Source organism: Achroia grisella, unplaced genomic scaffold (genome assembly GCF_030625045.1).
Source record: "Achroia grisella isolate CSIRO2021 unplaced genomic scaffold, CSIRO_AGI_Agris_v1 utg474, whole genome shotgun sequence".
Taxonomy (NCBI): Eukaryota; Metazoa; Arthropoda; class Insecta; order Lepidoptera; family Pyralidae; genus Achroia; species Achroia grisella.
Window position 1 is genome coordinate 3526958 of NW_026712878.1, and position 22448 is coordinate 3549405.

Below are 22448 nucleotides of genomic sequence, written 5' to 3' on the forward strand. Positions count from 1 at the left end.
TATTTATATTTTATCAACAGCCTAAATAAATATGACGATATTTCCATACAATCTTCCATCTCATTTTTCAAACTCTTACAACCCTTTTTCGCCCTTAAAAGTAGCCTATATCCTTTCTCAGAATCTAGACTATCTGTTTACCCAATTTCATTTAATTCGGTTCAGTACTTTTAGCGTCAAAGCGAGCCCGACAGACAGCTTCTTTCGCATTTATAATATTAAAGTAATAAGGTAAATATATATATATATATATATAAATAAAGAATGTACATATATGCTGTATATTTAAACGTAGTATTTTCGCTGCCGATCGTCGATTTACGTACATCGCTTCGCCGATCACGGCGTGAATTCTGTTTGCAAATCACTTGTGTAGGCAACGATAAGCCAACAAGACTCGAGATTACGATTCAACATTGAAATGTACAAAAGCCCGTACCCTTACGTCTGTCTGCATATGGATTTATCACATAAGCTATCCTGAGGAGATAAAACCATTGCTCCTAAGAATATCCTTCAATTCTTGTTCTTCACGGATCTAGGTAGCGAACTTTGAATAAGGGCGAGTACGATACATCTATACAGGTCGCAGTGTTACAAGTCTTAGCACCTAACAATAGTCTAAACTTTAAAATGAATTATTATAAATAAAATGTAATTAGATATTACTGCCTGGTCCTGTACAAAATTGTTAAAAGTTTTAATTCGATTATAAAATATCCATAACATTGTAGCTTAAACAAATCAAATCAAATCAAAATATCTTTATTCTTATAGGCCTTCTCTTATGATATGTCAAATTTACCGTCAGTTCGAAGTGCTTTCGAGCCAAAAACTAACAAGAACCTTGCTATTTATACGCATTACTCGAATTTGAACTTTAAAGTCAATGATATAGAATCTTTTATAACACAAAGATGATCTTAATCACTGAGGTATTCATTATGTATTAACCTTCGATTCTTCCATTCAAAACATATCAAGCTATTGTGATTAGTGAGCAGGAAAGGGACGTAAATATACAACTTTTGTGATAACAGATAGAGAAAGAAGTACCTGTTGACGACAAGCTGGTGAATTCCCGCTTACTTAACGAGCTACTCCTCAAATGGTTGTTGTTGAACAATGTTGGGCTATAAAGTTGCGTGCGCCATTACCTGCAGATTATCTCCATAGCTCGAGTTATAAGAGATAGCGGAATTGATTAATACAATCAATTATTTGTATATACTGCTTAACGTGTGCGAGTGGCGCCTTACTTTTCTACAGTACAGGGATTACCGTCAACAGCTACCGTTCGCCAGCATGCCACGCTAAACCAGACTGCAGTAACTACAACACCATCTAGTTGGTAAATGTAACTGGCTCCTAATAAAGATAGGTGACACTGCATGTTGTCAACTCACCCGGCCGGCCAGCGGTGGTTCTGGGCCAGACGTATAAGGTCTGCCTCGGTGCCACTGTTAGGCAAATTGTAACATCTCAGCTCCTCTGGAGTTGTACAAAAGTGGAAATTAAAGAAATATAATAATATTAAAGTAAATTAAAAAAGGCACGGATGAATATGTCTGTGGAAAATGGATTTAAAATAAAAAAAAACGCCATCTAGTTTCTAAGAAGTAAATATAGTAAATATAGTATATATAGGAAGTAAATATATAAATAGTGAACATTAAATCTTTTTAAACTCTCTCTCTCTCTCTCTCCCGGCCATCTTAATTGGGGTTGACTCTCCTAATCAACCGTCTCCAGAGACTTCGTGACCAGGATAGTCATTGGGTTCAAATTTTCACACCTTAGGTCTTTTTTGATGGCGGCTATCCATGTAAGTCGAGGTCTTCCACGCTTCTTTTGTTTCGAATTGACGTTTAGTATCTTTTGGGTCATATGGTCTTCTTATGACGTGACCGTACCACGTAATCTGAACTCAGTCAATTTATCCTGGATAGGTCTTACGTGAATGGTTTGCTACCTTGTCTAGAAGCGTAATCCCAGCAGACCATCTGAGCATCCGCATTCTGGTCACATATAGCTTATCTGATTGTTGCTTCTTTGGCGGCCAACACTCTGCCCCATACAAGCCGGTCTGATGGCAGTTTTAAGCACTTTGCCTTTAACATATATAGACATTCTTGGATCACAGATCACTGCCGTTAGTCCCTCCATTTTTCCAGCCTGCATATCTGCGATTTGCAATATCTGCGTCAATAATGCCAACTTTTGATATGATGCTGTAAATATATAAATAGTAAACATTAAATCTAATTACATTGTTAATGTAACCATGTTTATTTTGAGAACAAGATATAAGTTCTGAATTCACAATAACGGTCCTTCCTACCGTATTTAAATAGAACTACGATATTGTGTGTACAGTACAGTTCAGTTTTATTGCTCGGAATGTAAACTACGTACATATATATAAGTAAAGTTCATATCATCGTTTTCGTGTTTTGTTTGCTACCGCCCCATAACAGGAGATCGACCCCAGTTCTTGAGAATACATGAGGGATACTACGGTTATCACATGATGATATAATTTCGGTGTTGCTATTAATTACCACTTACCATCAGGTAGAGCGTCAGTTAGTATGACTTTATACATGAAATAAATTAATCTGCAAACATATATTTTGAATCTTTCGATATTATCTCTTATGACTTAAGCCAGAGGACTCATTTTGGTCCTTTTATTATTTTAATTAAAACACAGTGCCCGGTAGAGGTAATAGCGGAAATGCTTTAATTTTAAAACATCTTGGAAAAATACAATTTTGTGCAGTGAATTTAATTCTATTCCATGTTTTATGACTTTGCATTTATATTAGCTCATTAATGTTTATATTTAGACATTCTAAATATATTTTAGCCTAAATTTACAGTGATATAAATTATAACTTACAATGAAATTTGGAGAATAGAATCATAATAATAATAACCTCAGGACAATTCAGACATCGCCATCTAGTCCCAAGTTAAGCTAGCTAAAGCGTTATGGGTACTAGACAAGTGATGCAAATATATAGACATATATTTTTTTTTGTAAATACAATCTTATTATTTATAGATAACATCTAGACCGATACAAATAATCATACTCATGAATACAAATGTTTGTGCCGTGCGAGGAATCGAACCCGCGACCATCAAAAGTAAGGCGGTGTGCTAAATCGTTAGACCACCGAGGCCGTCAAGAATAGCATGATACAAATAAACTTATATTTAAGCACTTTAGAATAGTCATTACTTATTTTTTTAATCTACTGCTCATTCGGAAAGCTTCATCACAAGAAAAACGAGAATGAAACTTACGTGTTGCTCTTTTAAATAATTTAGTTATAATTTATATTTTTAAGTTGAAATGTGTGAATAAAAACTACCAACTAGCAATTCATTAGCGTCAAAATGTTAAATACATAAACCACTAGTTCAGTAACTAAATAACTGAGAATTAGTGTATATACTAATACGACTTCTGTTTTAAACTTTATAATATTTTTCTGAACGTGATCATTTTAATAATTTCTTTTCTAATCTACAGAGTTTCCTTCTGTGTCTTTGTTTGTGACACAACTTTGTGTGTAATAATATATATATATAAATAATAAAATGAATTATTTTAGATTAGGCATATATTTTATATAGGTACGTGAACTGTCATCGTTACACTACAATGAAATCAATGACAATTATATTAAAAATAGACAATTAAAAAGTTATGTCACAGACAGTCTTTTAAGTAACTGAAGTTTCCAAAACATATAGCAAAGATAAAAATTTAATATGAATATTTTTCTCTATCGAGTGGTGAATCGAATGCGTGACCATCAAATTATAGCTAACTAAAGGACTAGACCATAGGGACCGTCATCAAACGTGGATGGTTGAAAGTAGAAATCTGTAGTCACGTGATACTAGGATGTGACGTAGGTGACCACTGAGGACGGGTCGGGTTTTACTCTCAAGGGAGCAATAACGGCTGACCTGTGTGCCGACCCTTATTAATGTTATAAATCCAAAACAGAATTGGTTTGTTTTCACGGCTCAATTCCTAGACGGAATTGAAAATTGACTAAGCACAGTGTGGGCGATAGAATGAGTGGACTGTATGTGTGATATAAATCAAAATGGATAGAAACTTGTAAATACTTATAATGAAGATACGTGTACAAACGGTTGTAAGGCAAAAAAGTGACAAAATATATGACAATTCTATAAAGAAAATACATTCAAAATCGATCGAGAGAAAAATAAACATATAAAAAAGTGTGTAAAGAGTTTGCAACACAGAGAAGAACAAGTGTTTTGCTCTCCAATAAAATGACTTCAATCTTTTAATTTATACAACGATTTTTAAAAGAGCAACACACGAGTTTCTTGCTCGTTTTTCTTATGATGAGACAGCTGTCCAAATGAGCTGCAGATTATACATTTTTTATGACTATTCAAAAGTGTTTAAATTTATTTTATTTGAATAAAGGATTTTGTATTAAGTAACTAAAAACTAGTGTTATGTACATAAAGTGATCTGTCGAAGTCAATGTTTATAGCAATAATGATATTAGTCAGATGTCATACATGTTTCTATACACAGTCCTGTTCTATATATGGTGATTTGCATTGTTAATATTTCATGAGTAATAATTGTACACATTAATAAAATACTGTGATATTTTTCCGATACGAACATACATATATAATAACTAGTACTCGGTGATAGTCTCTATTACAGTACCCCAACCCTTTCTCTAATGTTGTATGTAAAGTATTATGATTTTGCGATTTTTTAGGCGAATGGATAGCTCATACAATACCTGGAAAATGGAAAACAATGTATCTTGGCATTTTAAAGTAACACTAATATTCTAATTTCCTCCTTTGTTAACATTATTTCCAATTAATCTACTTATTAAGTGCGATAAAGAATATAAAATATTTTGACCGTAAAATGCCATAACATCTTTCTCGCTGGTATCTGAAACACCATGATGTCTTGGGGAACACTTGACATTACCATATTTTGCGCATAATTACATAGTATAAAACAAAGTCGCTGTCGCTGTCTGTCCGTCCCTATTTATGCTTAAATCTTTAAAACTACGCAACGGATTTTGCAGCGGTTTTTTTAATAGCTAGAGTGATAAGACAAGAGGAGGGTTTGTATATATAATACATGTATACCCGTGCGTAGCCGGGGCAAGTAGCTAGTTATCATATAATAAAGGTACATGCACAACATATATATATTAATGTATAATTTTGTCTATTTACGTGTGAAGCCGGGGCGAGTAGCTAGTATATATATTAATGTATAAATGTTAGGTAGGATAGAAAATAGAATAATATAAAAATATAGTGTTGTTGTCAAAATATAATATATAAACTATAAAAGTATGTGGCCAGTACGTCAGCAACAAGAATAATACGAAATTTACCTCTCCTTTTATACAAAATTTATTAAATAAAGAAGAAATAAATAAATACACCTATTTGAATCCAATATGGCCGAGTGTAAACCAACAGTTATCTTGATTAATTCGATTTGATATCGATTTTACCAGAACCAGAAATACAGTAGTATAGGAGATATAAACTTTTTGTTTCTATTTAATTTCGATTACTTGAAATATTAATTTAATTGTTTCGAAGTTTGTACAGACAGACATGATTTTAATATTATTTTTGTATTCATGTTAGAAATCTCGTTTGAATAAGTTGTTTTTCTAACAAGCCCAAATTGTCTCGATGAATATTTGATTGCTGTTTTGAAAGGCCGATTGTCCAAATATTTTCACGGAAATAATACGATTATTTGATTTGTTTCATTTCATTACTATATAAAAGGCATTTTTATTGTGTTGAGGATGAAAAGTAAGTAGACGTATCTACAATTGTACTAAAATGGTGAATTTTATTTTATTTTTATTTATATTGTGACTTTATTTTAATTTCATTTAATATTTATTTGTTATTATTTATTTCCCTCCGATCGATCCCCCGTCAAATTCAAACGAGGATTGAAATTACGACAACCTGAGACCAGGTTCCACCACCAGAGATGTCCTTAGTCTAAAGTCGTATCCGAGTTTGCATTCAGCAGCTCCATAAGACCTGCCGCGAGTTTGAAGTGTATATCTGTCTGTTTGACCGACTATGACGGTACTTTCACTCGTGGACAGCTAATGTTATAAAGAGTAACATAGCCACTTTTATTATAGAAATTTTATTTATATTGATTGAATAAAAAGTTAATATCCAGGCGGACGAATTCGCGAGTAACAGCTAGTAATAAATAATATTACAAGTCGATTCCTGCCGAATGATATTGAATAGAAAATTTACATTTTTATTCGATCGGCCCTCCAGTAACTCATTGTGTACACTCCATTAAACCTCTGTTGATATTACTTATTTTCATTTGATAACCAAATACGATAAAAATATGAGTTTTTTATTCGTTTATTGAGTTTTCCACGTCAATATACAATTCAATAAATTATAGTTACTGTATGTTCGAGAGATGGCGGTAGATTCGCTTCAGTGTTGCCATGTTTTAAAAAAAGAATGTAATAAAATGAAAAGAAAATTCTGTATTGTTCTACTAACAAAAAAGAACAAACATTTACTATTTACTATTATATATAAATATGTATAAACATACAACAATGAGACAGAGAAACAGGCAACAAAGGCCAGTCTTATCTGGAAGTGGCGTGTCTTGAGAGAGACCTATGTCCAGCAGTGACCTGCAGGCTGATGATGATGGCCTATCATTGAAAAGCGAATTCATTCGGAAATAGAAGGTACTTTTATTTCTAAGTTATGTTATTAATATTAAATAGTTTTGTCAAATTTAGGAGCAAAAATAGTATACAATTATTTCCTTTTTTATTAGCCATTGGATTTATTATTACTTTTTGCTATGACAAATGGCAAGTGTGACATACAACAGATCAACGTCATTTTTTTCGAGAAGTACTGACCACGCTTTTCTTGTATTATAGCTTATAGTTAATATAAAAAAATGCGCAACAATTAATAATACAATTAACTACTACTTTGTACAGAAAATATATTAGTACTTTTTATACAGAAAAATAATATATTTTCCTTTATTATATACTTACAATTGACTAAAACATGCTATTACTATTTGTTTGGGAAACTACTCTGCTACCAAAATGTTAGGGAATTTACTCTCTGTATATATATAGGGAAAAATAAGGAAGCGTCAGTCATTTACCTTTATGGTTCTGCGGATTTCTTGGGCTTCAGGGTCTCGAAGGTATCTTCGCTAGCTTTCCAGTTTCACAGTAGGTTTAACACAGTAATTTATTTTTAATTCACAACACAATGCGCGCGCGCGTCAAGGCCGCTGTTAAGTCGGTTCAGTACTAGGTAAGGGAGGGGAAGGAAAGACGCGGGAACACAAACTAACGGACTCTAATATAATGTAATATCTGTGCTTACGATGATACAGGGTAGATTTTGAACACTATTAATTATAATACTGGCAACCCTAGTTCATTCACCTTGTTTACGTGTAGAAAATTTATACCAAGATCATTACCCGCTTACAGAAACAGATTGGATATATGACATTTACCCTTTAAAAAAGTGAAAAACCATATGGCATCAAATAAAATTCAAATTCAAAAATCATTTATTCATGTAGGACATTTTAGCCGCTTATGAACGTCAAATTTTTACATTATATCTTTATCTTTTCCTTACCGTAAAACGCAAACTAACAAATGAAGGGACCGGATTGGTAATGAGAATTAGTGAAGTCATTTCTATCAATGTAGCATATCAGATTGACCTCCATGCGGTTTTACCTGGACACCATTTAAGTTAATTCCTGATCAGTTCGTCAGGATAGTCTAAGGCTAGGCTGGGCTAAGCTGACCTCGTACAGATCAGGAGTCAAGTGCGTGCCTTCCCCAGTGCCAGTCACTGATCTGAATACTTCATGGCCTTCATGCTCATGTACACATTCTCCACTAATGCCTATCTCCCCAGGGTATACCAACAGTGCAGGCGACTGAACCGTTCCTTTATAATCAATGAAACGATCAAAAATTATGATTTTAATATATAAGTTCTTTCTCTGCTCAATATTCTAAATTATTAGATAGTTAACGATAATCTATGTAATATTTTTCAGGTATTTCTTTTTGTATACTATAAATATAAAGCCTATCTTACATAAACCATTAAATGGAGCCTCATTTTTATATTTTACGGCTTCATTTTTAACTTTTTTTTCACATTACACGGTGAGAGGAAAAATTGTGGCCATGAAGTTTGAAATAATCTTAATTATTTTATTAAACTGCTAATCTTAACATTGAATTGTTAAATAGGGTAAAGTTACGTTTAGAAATATACCTATTTAAATTAAAATAATGCTAATATTAACATCGACTTGGTGTATAGAGTAAAGTTTAGTGAGTTGATAAGGTGTAGAGATTATTAATTAGTCAAACTTAAAAAAAAACGTGTAACAGGAGACCACTAGTAACATAGGACTGTAAATTGTAGACTATTTCCAATCCCTTTAAGAAATAACAAGAGATTCTTAATTTTACATCATTATTTTATACATGTGAGTTTTCGGTATTTCGTTACGAAATCTGAATGGTTATTGATAATTTTATCGCCAGTGGACGGAGTTTACTGTCATATGTTAACTTTAGTTTAACATTTTGTTAGGATTGGTTGTCGGTTTCTTTTCTGAAATAAAACACACATGTCCCAAACTATGTTGGTAAAACCGCATATTCGGTTATTTATATATATATTTAACAATCTGTTACTCTCGACTCTATACTCTCGACTACACCCCCTGTTAAAACCCCTTCAAGATTAGTTTTGAAGGTAGTCTATATCCGTTCTTATAACACAATCTATCTTTAGGTAAAATTTAATTAAGCGCCATTCACCAATTTAGTCGTTCAAAATTAACAAACAGACAGACGCGCTTTAATTTTTTTAATATTGGAATGAAATGATTTAAATATCTATGGTATAAACGAATACGATTCTGTTCACAAACTAGAATTTATTAAAACTACAGTTTAACGCTTAAGCTCAAGTTACCGCTTCCGCTTCGGTGTTTCCTGGCCCCAACGGTTAACACCACACCACGAAGTAAAAAGTTTTAATGAACAAAGCATAATGCTGGGGAAAGCGTACATTTATTTTGTTGAAACAAAGTGTTAATTCATATTTGAACTAAATATGGTTTTGCAGGGAAGTGAATATAGCAGGTGGTTGTATCTGTTTGTTTTATTATTTATTGGTTTGTATAATCTACTATTTGTTGTAGCATTATAGCAAACTAGCTGTGCCTGCGACTTCGTCCGCGTGGAATAGTGACCTTGGATAACATTTTTAATTATTGAAATATCGAACCCGCGACGATAGGGAGTAGAGCAGTGTGGTAAACCACTAGGCCATTAAACCATCGAGGCCGTTATAGGGAGTAAAGCGGTGTGTTAAACCACTAGACCGTCGAGGCCATTAAAAATTTAACAAATCCCAAAGGTTTATAATATTAGTTTAGATAATATTCAACGAGATAGAGTTAGTAAAAATTGTATTATCCAAATAACCTATATATATACAATGTCATTTTGACAGCTTACAGTTAGCTGTCAAAATGACATTAACGCCCTGTGAGACCAAATTACAGGACTTTTCACAGATGGAGTTTTAAATACTGAAATTACCCTTAAATAAATTCAAAACATCTGGTTAAATAATATTTACTGAGCAAAGCCTCACTAAACGATTACTTAAATGACGAGCGTGGATGGTGGATGGAGCGTTGATCATGCACGGGATTTTCATTTGATGTTAGACATAGATATATAAATAAACATTGGAAATAAACTGGCGTTTTAAAAAAACAATAATAAGAAATTCAATTGAGTTTCTTGCCAGTTCTTCTCAATTGAATCTGTATACTGAACTGGACGGTAGGGAAATAATCTTATATATAAAATTTTCGTGTCACAGTTTTCGTTCCCATACTCCTCCGAAACGGCTTGACCGATTCTCATGAAATTGTGAGCGTATTGAGTAGGTCTGCGAATCGGCCAACATCTATTTTTCATCCCCCTAAATGTTAGGGGTAGTCCAACCATAATTTTTTTTTTATTTTTTAGACAAAATTTTTAATTTCCTTTTTTTTATGATACAACATACAAAAATACATACAATCCTAAATTTTCACCCTTCTATCATCAACCCCAATTTTTTTATAGCGTTATTAATTTATATGGCAAAACAACGTTTGCCGGGACAGTTAGTTATAATATAAAAAGTTTGAAGTTCATAAGCAGCTAAAATGCTTTTGAAATTGAAATGAATGATTTTTGAAATTGAGTTTAAATAAAAAAATATCAAGGGTGGTCCAATAATTGGCTACTTCGCAGAAGAGAGGGCAAATAAATTTTAATTTTTGAATTTCGAATTTGATTTTGAACAATTATTCTTACCTTCACTAATTATAGTGGATGGAACTTTATATGGTTTCTATATGAGAGTTGGCAACAAAGGGTTCATATAGAGTACATACGTGGGATCATCTCGCTTTATGTTCCAGTTGTAACTTGCCTAATGACTTTTACTATCTTAATGCTGAATACTCCGGTTTATTGTTGAACTTGAAGTAAACTAAAATGCATAATGAGTTCATGTTTGTTATATAGTAGTATAAAAATACCTAAATGTTAATAAACACATAATGTTTTTGACGGGGTTGGTGGTCTTGCGGTACCGGAAGTAAATCGGTGTGGTAAACACCTATTTACTTCCGGTCGCGGTCGCGGGTTCGATTGCTGGCACGGTGCAAACATATGAGTCATGAATATGATTATTTCGATAACCAATTATACTCATGAATACAAATGTTTAGCAATGGAAGAATGGGTGTTTTCTATGTATACATAAGAAACTAAATATTATTAGTAATGAAGTACACATAACATTAGCTCTGTTTACCTTAGGAATAGATGGCATTGTGTTAATTTTACAGGATCATTTCTTTTTTTTTTATTATTTATAAATTGCTGGCGGAAGGTACTAAAAAACAATGGTGGTCTGCTACCGACCATCTGATTGTAATCTGTTCATAGTCTTTGGCTGGGATACAGAAAAAAAAGAGAAAAAATGCTGGATTGATTTTGACTGAACTTTCACTCGCAGACAGGTTATGTTACAATGGCTAAATTAGGCTTTTATATGTTAAAATTTTCATTTAAAAAAAAAAGATATATATTCTGCGATCAAGTCATTTTTAATAGCTCGTTTGAAATATTGTTTTTAGGCTTTTTTAGTTTATAATTGATTTTGACTGAACTTTCACTCGCAGACAGGTTATGTTACAATGAATAATTTAGGCTACAATATTTAAGAAAAAATATGTAATTAAAAAAAAAATCTGCGATCGAAGTCGGGGTGGGGTAATCATCATCATCATTATCATCATCAGCCTGTGTCTATCCACTGTTGGATATAGGCCTTTCCCAAAGACTTCCACCATGTGCGATCTTTCACCTTCTACATCCATCCACTCCCGGCCAACTTCGTGATGTCGTCGATCCATCTTGACTTTAGAATTTTTTTTCATTAAAAAATATTCTATTCTATAATCGACGTCGGGGTAATAGCTAGATTTGAAATTTTGAAATAATGTAAAGCAAAGCAGTAATGTGCAGCATTACAACGATGTTACTCAAATATTCTAATCTATTAATAATCTCGCCCTTGGAAATGACTACATTTTCCAAATATTTCCGTAGCGCCCCGCAGGCATAGAACCTCCTTCAACATTTATATTGACGACCTCGGTGGTCTAGCGGGCTCGCACACCGTTTTACGTCCGATGGTCGCGGGTTCGATTCCTCGCACGGTATATATATTGTATTCATGAGTATGATTGTTTGTATCAGTTGGTTGTTTTCTATATATATAAATGTTTGTATCACCTGGTTGTTTTCTATATGTATGCGTTTCAAAAAATATCTAAGTATGTATATCACTTGTCTAGTACCCATAACACAAGTTCTACATTACCTTGGGACTAGATGGCGTTGTCTGAATTGTCCACGAGTATTATTATTGTTTACTTATACATAAATTCCTGTGAAAATTTATAGATATCCAAAGTTACGTATTGGCCGTTTAATTGAAATATGTTATTTTGTTATAAAACAATAAATTGTGTTGGATACACCGGTTTGGGTGCTGCAATAATTTATTGGCTCGGTACCGTAGTTAATGATCTGTAGGTAGCAATAATTTTGGATGTTATTTTAATTAATTACAACAATTCATTAGAGGGAAACTTTGTTTGAAAGGATACCTTTCACCTCTCTCTCGTCTATAAATAGGAATAGAAATAATCTGCACCCCTGTCTCGTCTATAAATAGTAATAGAAATAATCTATATTCATATAAACTACATATGAGCACTATTTAATAGTATTTTTTTTATTCTATCACTCATTCGGAACGCAGGCTAGAAGAAGAATTACGAAGAATCTAGTCCAAGAAAATTTTGATTTAAACCATGATTTATTTATTTATCTATTCTTTATTGAACAAAAAAATTATGTATAACAGGCGAGTTTAATTCTCTATGGCATTCTCTCTAACTTTAGGGTATAAACAGAAAGCGTTGTGGGGTGGTCTATGATGTGACCAGTTTTTGAGCAATATATGAAAATATGTGCGCAAATACATGAATAATACCATTCAGAAAGAATATTAGATCCAAGTTAATGGGGAAAGGGATGAAGGTATTAAAAAAAGGGTTAAAAAACGCCATTTTTCACAATAACTCAATAGCGAAGAAATACGACAAAGTATTTTAAATAAAAGTTATGGAGAAAAAAATTCTACACAAATCAAAATTTACTTGGACTAATCTTGCGTGTAAAGAAGAAGAAGAAGAAGAAAGAAGTACAAAAAAACAAGTAGGAGGCTAATCAATATAGAAACCGCTACTCACTCAACACACTAATTATTTGTATCAGATAATATTGTCAGCTCTATGAATTTTAAGTTTATTTCTACAAAACATTATTATCATTTAGAATCTCTTCAATGTTATAAATAAGTTTTTTTACAGAGGAAGTGTTTTATACGACACTAGCTTTTGCCCGCGGCTTAGCTCGCGTTAATTTATCCCCTTAGGGGTGGAATTTATCAAAATCCTTTCTTAGGGGATGCCTACGTCATAGTAGCTTTATGCATGCAAAGTCTCAGCCCGATCGATTTAAAATTGACAAAGTTTCATATAAACTTACATCCCCTATTTTATTCCCTTGGGGGTAGAATTAATTAAAATCCTTTCTTAGCGGATGCCTATGTCATAACATCTTCCTGCATGCTAAATTTCAGCCCGATCCGTCCAGTGGTTTGGCCTGTGCGTTGATAGATCACTATGTCAGTCACCATTTTGTTATATATATTTAGATTTGAATGTTTTTTCAGGCAGATTTAGAACGAACTGGCAGTTTGTAAAACCTTACGCAATTACCAGAAAAATCTTTATTCAAATAAACTTAATGTAAGCCCTTTTTCGGAACGCAGACTCATCACTAGAAGAATGATCAAGCGTGAGCAAGAATGAGCATCATTACATAGTATACAATAAAGTCGCTGTCGCTGTCTGTCCCTATGTATGATTAAATCTTTAAAACTGCACAATGGATTTTAAAGCGGTTTTTTAAATAGATAGAGTGATTCTAGAGGAAGGTTTATATATATAATACATGTACACCCGTGGGAAGCCGGGACAAGTAGCTAGTAAATAAATAAATAGTTACTTTAGTAAGAAAATAAATTAGTCATAATTAGTCATAGTTTTCAGAACAGACCAGTCCCTACAAGCAGCACCCTTTCACAAGTATAACGGATGAGCTAGCCATTACAATCTATTTTTGTAACTTGCTTTGTATACTGTATTTTGATAAGGAGTATTTGGAAAGGTGAGATATGGCAGTTAAATTATAAGGGATATATAGGGACCTATATTTTATATAGTCTTAACAAGTTGACATACGTTCGGACGCATTTGGCTATCGTAAAGTATGGTACGAATCATCTACGAAATTGCTATACTCTTTAAACAGAGTCCATGTGTGTATTATCCCTACTGACGACCTCGGTAGTCTAGCGGTCTAGCACATCGCTTTACGACCGATGGTCGGGGTTTCGATTCCTCGCACGGCACAAACATTTGTATTCATGAGTATGATTGTTTGTGTCGGTCTGGGTGTTTTCTATGTATAATATGTATGTATTTAAAAAAAATATGTATATGTAACAGTTATCTAGTGCCCATAACACAAGCTTTAGCTAGCTTACCTTGTGTCTAGATGGCGCTGTGTTAATCGTCCTGAGATTATTATTATTATTGTAGTGTTTATTATATGTAAGTTTATTGTATATGCATATACAATTATAAATTAATAAATAAACAACAATAAATGCCCCGTTATTTATTTTGTTTTTTTCTTATATAATTACAATTACTAATAAACTGAAAGCCCACCTGATGGAAAGCGCCAACTGTACTATGTACATGAATAGCTTCAGAACTCAGAAAATAATAAATAGAACCAATTTTAATGAAACTCACCTAAAAACTAGACTACTTAATGTAAAAAAAAACACGTGTCTCCAAATACGTTGTAACCAAATGTAAAACAACAAATACTATTTCTTCCTCACGAAACATAAACCAAAAGATAAACAATGTTAATGAAGGCTAAACTCAGCCAAAAACTGGACTAGTTAATGTAAAAAAGCACGTGTCTCCACGTTGTTATATCTGGACACATCTGCGTAAATTTATCATAGCACGTAATCCAAGTAAAGTTTAGGGTCGTCCCAGCCCACAACTCCGTTTACATTTTGCGGGGGCCCGATATTATTAATAAGCCGTCACAGTACAAGTAGCCACCCTTTTACCTTAACAAGCCTTCTGTTTACTTTACAATTTCTTATTTGACAACTTACACCTGAAAATACATTTCGCATTATCATTACATAATATAAAACATTACATAATATAAAACAAAGTTGCGGTCGCTGTCTGTCCGTCCCTATGTATGCTTAAATCTTTAAAAGTTTTTCGGATTTTGAAGCGGTTTTTTTAATAGATAGAGTGATTCTGGAGGAAGGAAGCCGGGTCGAGTAGCTATTGTAGTTATAAAACGTGTTTGTAAAGCATTTACAGTTTACATTAAGTATTTTTGGATGATATTGGATTAATGGATGATATTGGTATGGTTTCTTTGTATAATACATGCGTGTTAGTTTTGGAGAAACTGGGAAATTCAAAGACATGTAATACATACGTATGAAGCCGCGACACTAGTATACAATACAGGTACAAATAGCTTGTAAGTCATATAGTGTTTTTTTAGTGGATGTTAATGGAATAATGCACCCGCCTGCGCTAACGGTTTACTCGGGACACCAGTAGAGGATAAGACGAATTTGAGGTCAGGCCAGTTAGCCCATCCTGGTAAATTCATCACGAACGACAACCCTACCCCACCTAAAACTACCTAAAACCCTATTGCTAGCAATGGGGTTTTTTAGTCCAGATTAATAGCAATCCCCTTTCCCCTAAACATAAAGTATTACGAAGCATGGTTTTTTAATGTGTACAAATACGGTAAACGTTGTTTTTCCATATAAATTAATATAGCTATTATTTACATAACCTAATTGTACAACTAAGAACCTAAAATTAAAAAGTTTAAAAAAAAATATGATTACTAAAATATATTATTAAAAGGGGTCCCTTTAGGCAACGTTCCGAAGATACTGGCAGCGTTCCCTCTTTGAATAACTAGACTAATTCTTTGTCCAAGGTACCTGCCAGCTCTTCGGTCTTCTGTGATGTCGACTAACCTTTTCGTTATTTCTTTGAAAAGTCTTATAGCGCTAGGACCCCACGGTTATAGCTTATATACCCTTATAGCTATTAAAAAAAGGGATTGATTGTAGAAAAGTCAAAAATTTTAGTTGTATGTATTTTGAATTCCGAATCATTAAAAAAAATATATTCAACTTTGATCCTATGTTCTTGTAGTTATTTGTATTCATAGAATACAAATATTTGCACCGTGCGAGGAATCAAACCCCCGACCATAGGGAGTAAAGCGGTGCGCAAAACCGCTAAACCAGCGAGGCCATAAATAAAAGCCTTTGTAACTTAATTAGTATTAATTCAGTCGTTTAGTCATCAATAGTAAATAAATAGACTGACTAACTAACTAATAGACTGACTATTTTTGTCATAACTTATGAAAATAATTTGAATATAGAAACGATCACGGCCTGTTACACTTAATTTTACCGGTGAAGAAGATAAATCTACCATAAACGGATTACCGATTATGCAAATCGTAAACCAAAGACAAATCACTAGACACCCGAAAACCGGTAAGTAAACAGTTGGAACTTAAACTATTAAATGCGAATATCAGAGTAAATTCACCAGTGATTATTACCTGAATCAATATCTTTGATTTGTATCCTAAAATGGATGATAGTGGTTGATTTAAACGATCTTGTTTACTGCATTATAACGCTATAAGCACAATATCTTATGAATAATATATTTCAATCGTATCTCATAGTACTGTTATAAGGCTCATAATCGTCTTATTTATATGTGTAGTTTGTTTATAATATATATTGTGTGTATGTATGTTATATTTCATTATTTATAATATGTATATCTATTTAATACATTTTAATTAATTTACTAAGTCTTCGAGGATCTCTGCACTCCCTAAGGTTGAATGGTAGAGATTGCTAATAGCATTAAACCCGCCTATTGTAAAATGCAATAAAGTTTAAATAAATATTTATATATAATTCGACGACCTCGGTGGTCTAGCGGTCTAGCATACCGCTTTACAACCGATGGTCGCGGGTTCGATTCCTCGCACGGCACAAACATTTGTATTCATGAGTATGATTGTTTGTATCGGTCTGGGTATTTTCTATGTATAATATGTATGTATTTACGAAAAATAAAATTATCTATGTATTTGTATCAGTTGTCTAGGACCCATAACACAAGCTTTAGCTAGCTTAACTTGGGTCTAGATGGCGCTGTGTGAATTGTCCTGAGATTATTATTATTATATTATTATTATAAATAAATAAATAAAATATCAGGATATTTGACAGAACGAATTAAATAAATTTAATTTATACTTATAATAAAACAGTAGAGGTTGATTTCTATACATAGAACAAAGCGGCAAAATCCGAATTAGGGGGAAAGTGAAATTTAACACATTTAGATTGTTGTAGAAATATGTAGTAAAACTATGTATGACTGGAAAAATATATTTAATGGTAAGATGGTAGAGAGTGAAGTGACAATTATATAATTTTGTTTTTATATTTTTAATTATAGAATACAAGAAAACTTTATGTATAATAATATCAAAAGAGTTTTCTCAACATAGATTATTTTCAAATTTATTGTTTCTTTGTCTGTTTGTACAGGCTAATCTTCGAAACTGTTGGATCGATTTAAATGATCAAGCATGGAGGTAGCTTACATCCCCAGTCAACACCTTAAATACTTTTGATACGGAAAATGAAAGAGCTCTCTTGGTATAGTTAAAAATCTATAGTTACTTATACACCTTTAGTACACAACCTATTTGAGTAAAGTCATTTTGACCTAAATAACTTTTATCCGAGATAGACTTTGTAAAAAGTGCATGAGTACTTTATTTATTTATTGAGGGTATTGGGCTATTTTTTTGTTTGTTATACTACGATGGTGGCAATCAAGTATACGGCCTATCTGATGGTAAATGGTTACCGTAGCCTATGAACGCCTGAAACACCAGGGGTATCACTTGCGCGTTGCCGACCCTTAAGAAACCTTAATATACCCTTCTTGAAAAACCCCATGCTGTAGTCTCGTGAGAAAACCTCGGCAGGAAGTTCATTTCACAATCTAAGTGTACGCGGGAGGAAACTCCTCTGAAACCGCACTGTTCGGGGCCACTTAGGTTCCAGTGGGTTCTATTGTTAGGTGCTAGGACCTGTAGCACTGCGACCTGCATAGATCTATTATGTTCGCCCTTTTTCAAAGTTCGCGAACTCGATCCGTCAGGACATAAATTGAAGGATTCTTAGGAGCGATGGTTTTTATCTAATCAGGATGGAGTGTATATTTTCCAAAGGAGATATTTCGTTTATGAATGGGCTACAACCACATAGGATATGTAGTGGCATTTTTCCTTCAGCTCAGCAAAATCTGAAATTTTAAACAGATGTAAGTACTCATGCAGATAACTGATATAGGTAGCTTAATTTAATCGTCAAAAAGCTTACTTTGCAAGCTGTTCTGTTTAACGTTAAAATAAGGCAGTGAAATAACAGGATACGAGGCAGGATATACTCGTCAGGAATGGTCATCTATGTGTGGTATAGCGGGTATCACATGATAACGTGATGTCCGTAGTAGCTCATGTGGTGCTGGCGATGGTGATCATTTACCTTCTGGTGGTCTATCACCTTGTTTCCTATTCCAATTAAAATTTACATAATAATCTCTGTGTGAGTAACATATGTAAATAGTATTGGTTTCGGAGTCAGGACTGCTTCAAACTGTACTATATGAAGGTTTAGATAAATGTTATTGTACTATTTTATAGGCATTTGCCGACTGTCAAACAGATCTGCGGAAATTAAAAAGAGCTAAATACTAGAATATTTTTTTCGTTTTTAAAGTTTTTATGTTTATTTTAAAATAATGTATAAGTTGATTTGAATAAAGGCTATAATAATAATATTGTGCTATCTGACCCAGCGATCTCTGTTCCGCCTTAGAATAAACTGATATGTTATAGGTTTCTTCAATTTTAGTTACGCAATATATTTCTGTTGTTCGTCAGGTAAGAACAATTTGTGTTTTTACTTTTTTGGAGTTCTACAATTATTTCAAAACTAAAATTAGCCAAATCTGTCCAGTAGTTATCAAGATTTAGGGAGATTCGTTTTTATATATATAAGAAGAATAAAAAGAAGATTGTATTATGTTTTAGAGGGGTTACGCCGCGAAATTCAACTAATTATGAGGGTAAATACCTTTTATATTATCCCACGCAAATGCAAAAACTTTCATATAAATATAAAGTACCTATTTTTCTTTTATAAAAGGTTCGAGTGAAAAGGGAAAAGGTCCATAAAGGTTTGTTTCAGTCAGCGGATCCGCTTCACGGAAATGTTTTCCGCTCCTTGCTTTTAGTGCAACGTAACACTGGAAATGTGCTGAAAATGAAAACAAATAGGTACTAAAGGACTGACTACTGGCCATTTTGTGGTCAGTATAAAAATGGACTATATATGTCCTTCGGAATATTCACCTTTTTTATACCATACTACCTGTACTCACGACTTCGTACGCGTGGATGTTAACTTTATTTTTCTAAAATAAAATGTGGCCTAAGTTACTCCTTATTACACCAGCTACCTGCCAAAAAAAGTCCCGTCAAGATAGGTCCAACCATTTCAGAGATTAGCCAGAACAAACAGATAGACAAAAATTGTAAAAAAAAATGTTTTGGTGTATGTATCGTATTTATATTTATATGCATGTAGTAAAAAATGGTTATTTCAATATTATAAACAGACACTCCAATTTTATTTATATGTATAGATTATAAAACATAATTCATATCTATATGCGGAATTGAAAGAGAATATTATTGTAATAATCATATATTTATATATTTAATAATGTGATATAGTAATTGCAATTCAGTACGTAGGATAATACATTGTTCCAGTGTACGTTTATTTTCTTCTTTAGATAAGTCACTTTATCTCACGTCACGTAAGTCATGGAGTGTTTAATATAAATAGTCTTAGTAACTAGTCTATGGTGATGTTCAACATTTGTTGATGGAATGCGTCAAGAATGGTGTCATTCTTGACGCATTCCATCAACAATGAAAGGCAAATCTTACTAAAGAAAATTAAACAAAATTAATTTAATAATCTTTCAGAGTATTTTATCAGAACCTGTATCAAAACAATCGGTAGTCATTTATAAATTTGTAGATAAAAGTAGGTAAGATTTGTCTGTATAGTAATTTAAATTTTAGATGTAATGTAATTGATTAAGAAATCAACATGGAGCTAACATGCTCACTATTGTGCTAAGCTCCTAAATAAATATAGAAAAAAAACTAGTCTAAGGTAATTCAAGATGTAACAAGTTAATTGTTAGACCTACAATGAGAGTCACTGACAGTTTTTATATTCATTCATTTATATTTAAAATATGAGAGTTCTTTTTATACAATTGTTTTATTATCAGTTCTGTCACTGCACTCTGCTATAGTAAATGTCTACAAAGCTTCTATATTATTTTCATTCATCACTTTATTAACCAACCCTACTGTGTGTGTTTACTCTCATCACCAATCCTGTCATCACAATAATTCGCACATGATAAATACAAAAAAATAAATATAAAATAATTATTAATATTAAGTCTTTAACAAACATTTTAATAAAAAGTGTATCAAAATTTGGCTACAAAAATTAACTTATAACGAAACAGAAAACTATATACACTAAATCATTTTTATTCGATTAAAAATATACCTTATCATGCTATAACATAATGTTCTATTTTGAAGGTTATAGGTAGATTAAATTTAGTTTTCTTGGTAGTGCTAATTTGTTACACCATCGACTAGACGCAAGTTTAATCACTTCTGTCTATTGTAAGGTTGTCTGAAAGAAATCATACCTCCTACGCATGTCTGGAAGAAAACACTGTTTTGTGATAAGGCCGGCCATTGTTCATTGTAACATTAATTTATGTTTTTTTATAAAGTAAGTATCAATACATAGTATAAAACAAAGTCGCTGTCGCTATGTGTCCGTCCCTATGTATGCTTAAATCTTTAAAACTACGCAACGGATTCTGAAGCTGTTTTTTTTAATAGTAGAGTGATTCTAGAGGAAGGTTTATATGTATAATACAGTACACCCGGGCGAAGCCAGAATAGCTAGTACAAAAGAATCTTGAAACACTACAAAAAAAATTAGATGCTTGTTTATCGACAAAATTATTTAACTTTAACTGGCTTTATATATTTTTATCGTTTTCGTTTTCTGTTGTTTGTTTTTTTTATACTACTATGGCGGCAAACAAGCATACGGCCCATCAGATGGTAAATGGTTACTGTAGCCTATGGACGCCTGAAACGACAATATAAACGACATACCAAACCACTGACAGGCTTTCACAAATAACAACAGATTCATTCAGGTAAATTTGACACTATATACATGTAAAGGCAACAACACACCGCTTCACGTACAATGGTCGCGGGTTCTATTCCTCGCACGGCACAAACATTTTGTATTCATGAGTATGATTGTTTGTGTCGGTCAGGGCGTTTTCTATGTATAATATGTGTGTATTTACGAAAAAAAAAATATCTATGTATTTGTATCAGTTGTCTAGTACCCATAACACAAGCTTTAGTTAGCTTAACTTGGGTCTAGATGGCGCTATATGAATTGTCTTGAGATTATTATTATATTATTATTAAAATTAACTAGAGAATATGAAATTAAAGTATTATTATTTAATTGAAGTGGCAAACAAACTGACGATCCACTGATTTCAACATTGCATGTCTGCAAACGTCAAGAAATGGCTTTACGATGTGCATAAAACATTTGATACGTTCCCATTTCTAATAACTAAGTTCTACCCTGTAATTACACCCTTTAAATCCTAATGATTTATATTTGACTAGAGAACCGTCTCGGCTTGGTTAGTTGCATTATAAATCTTTGAATTTCTCGGCTTGTTATATGTTATAAGATGCTTGTATTATACATTAACTGAAACTGCATGAAAATCTGTTGCGTAATTTTTAAGATATAAGCGAAAAGACAGAAACGACTACTTTGTTTTATGCTTTGTAAAGTTTATTTTTAACTAGCTGTACCCGCGACTTTGTCTGCGTGGAACTTTTCTAAAATAAAAGTAGCCTAAGTTACTCCTTATTACATCAGCTATCTTCGAAAAAAATGTATCGTCTCAAAATATCAAAATCAGTCCAGCCATTTCAGAGACTAGGCGGAACAAACAGACAGACAGACAGATAGACAAACACTGTAAAAAATGTTATTTTGGTGTATGTACCGTATTTATATTCGTATGCCTGTAATAAAAAACGGTTATTTCGATATTACAATCAGACACTCCAATTTTATTTATATGTATAGATAAAGTATAACAGACTTGTATATAAATATTAAATTTAGATTAATAAGTAAGAAACTAAATTATTATATGGTAATATCAAATTACATGAACAACTGTAATATAAAAATTGTCTTTATAAAATAATGTA